Here is a 2,033-nt window from a genome sequence, read left to right as displayed (position 1 = left end):
AGAGAGTATTGTTGAAATTATCGAAAGACATTTCAGCTCGTGCCACGTTGAAGAGGAATGAAGTTTGATTTTCGTTCATTTTTATCTTTTCAGTTTTTAATCGACCCCATTGTTCAAAATTCCATCTTTGCTCTATTCAAAATTTTTAGAGGTGAGAATGGGAGCTTCATTTGTGTAAATGAGTGTGAAAAGAGTGGGTTAAAATTCCTAGAGTGCATACTCGTGAGAGAGTGTTGTGCGGTCCTTCGTATTTCCATAGCTTAGTTTTTGCCGCAAAAGTCTCACAAATTAGATTCGAGGGCGAATCCTCTTGAAGGAGTGGAGAATGGTATGAACCAAGAGACATCAGTCATACAATATGCTTTCAATGAAGATTTGAAGAGAGTATTGTTGAAATTATCGAAAGACATTTCAGCTCGTGCCACGTTGAAGAGGAATGAAGTTTGATTTTCGTTCATTTTTATCTTTTCAGTTTTTAATCGACCCGAGAGTCCAAAATTCCATCTTTGCTCTATTCAAAATTTTGAGAGGTGAGAATGGGAGCTTCATTTGTGTAAATGAGTGTGAAAAGAGTGGCTTAAAATTCCTAGAGTGCATACTCGTGAGAGAGTGTTGTGCGGTCCTTCGTATTTCCATAGCTTAGTTTTTGCCGCAAAAGTCTCACAAATTAGATTCGAGGGCGAATCCTCTTGAAGGAGTGGAGAATGGTATGAACCAAGAGACATCAGTCATACAATATGCTTTCAATGAAGATTTGAAGAGAGTATTGTTGAAATTATCGAAAGACATTTCAGCTCGTGCCACGTTGAAGAGGAATGAAGTTTGATTTTCGTTCATTTTTATCTTTTCAGTTTTTAATCGACCCCAGAGTTCAAAATTCCATCTTTGCTCTATTCAAAATTTTGAGAGGTGAGAATGGGAGCTTCATTTGTGTAAATGAGTGTGAAAAGAGTGGCTTAAAATTCCTAGAGTGCATACTCGTGAGAGAGTGTTGTGCGGTCCTTCGTATTTCCATAGCTCCAGACTATAATTCGAACGCCGAGGGCGCCCGATTCTCAAGCTGGGCTCTTCCCGGTTCGCTCTCCGTTACTAAGGGAATCCTTGTAAGTTTCTTTTCCTCCGCTTATTAATATGCTTAAACTCAGCGGGTAGTCCCGCCTGACCTGGGGTCGCGTCGAGAGCATCTTCTTTGGGGACAATGTTCAAAGGGTCGACGTGACATTCCTCCCTCGCCCACAAACAGAAGGCGCGCAAGCTGAGATCGAGACGCGGTACCGAGGTTGAATCAACCACCGTAGCGTCACGACAGCAGATGCCGAGGACTCGATTTTAAGCCATCCGCGCGATGGCGCACACGGGAGGCCAACATGTGCCCCCACCAGTGCAACAAACCTAAGCGGTTGTCGTATGTGGGGGGGCAGCGATGCGTGACGCCCAGGCAGACGTGCCCTCGGCCAGAAGGCTCCGGGCGCAACTTGCGTTCAAAGACTCGGTGGTTCGCGGGATCCTGCAATTCACACCAAGTATCGCATTTCGCTACGTTCTTCATCGATGCGAGAGCCGAGATATCCGTTGCCGAGAGTCGTTGTGAATAAGTAATACGACAAGAATGCTTTGCCCCCCGCACACCGAGATCGGGGCAAGGGGAAAGCTTATTCGTTTGAGATCCTTGGCGCGACTTGCGCCGGTTTTGGTTTGGGCATCAGAGGGCGCACGAATGCTCCCCCCGACACAAAAAGGTTCGTAAACACGTTCGCAGGTCGTTTGGTGTTTAGGCATCGACAATGATCCTTCCGCAGGTTCACCTACGGAAACCTTGTTACGACTTCTCCTTCCTCTAAATGATAAGGTTCAGTGGACTTCTCGCGACGTCGCAGGCAGCGAACCGCCCACGTCGCCACGATCCGAACACTTCACCGGACCATTCAATCGGTAGGAGCGACGGGCGGTGTGCACAAAGGGCAGGGACGTAGTCAACGCGAGCTGATGACTCGCGCTTACTAGGAATTCCTCGTTGAAGACCAACAATTGCA

General features: G+C 46.7%; 1 non-coding gene across 1 annotated transcript; it reads right to left on the bottom strand.

Moving 5' to 3' along the window:
* Window positions 1-1,428: 1,428 nt before the first annotated feature.
* On the bottom strand, window positions 1,429-1,584 carry LOC111475747. Its single transcript, XR_002716690.1, has one exon. It is a non-coding gene; the product is annotated as a 5.8S ribosomal RNA (ribosomal RNA).
* Window positions 1,585-2,033: the final 449 nt, after the last annotated feature.

Source organism: Cucurbita maxima, unplaced genomic scaffold (assembly GCF_002738345.1).
Source record: "Cucurbita maxima cultivar Rimu unplaced genomic scaffold, Cmax_1.0 Cma_Scf02710, whole genome shotgun sequence".
Taxonomy (NCBI): domain Eukaryota; kingdom Viridiplantae; phylum Streptophyta; class Magnoliopsida; order Cucurbitales; family Cucurbitaceae; genus Cucurbita; species Cucurbita maxima.
This window is presented reverse-complemented; position numbering and strand designations above follow the sequence as displayed.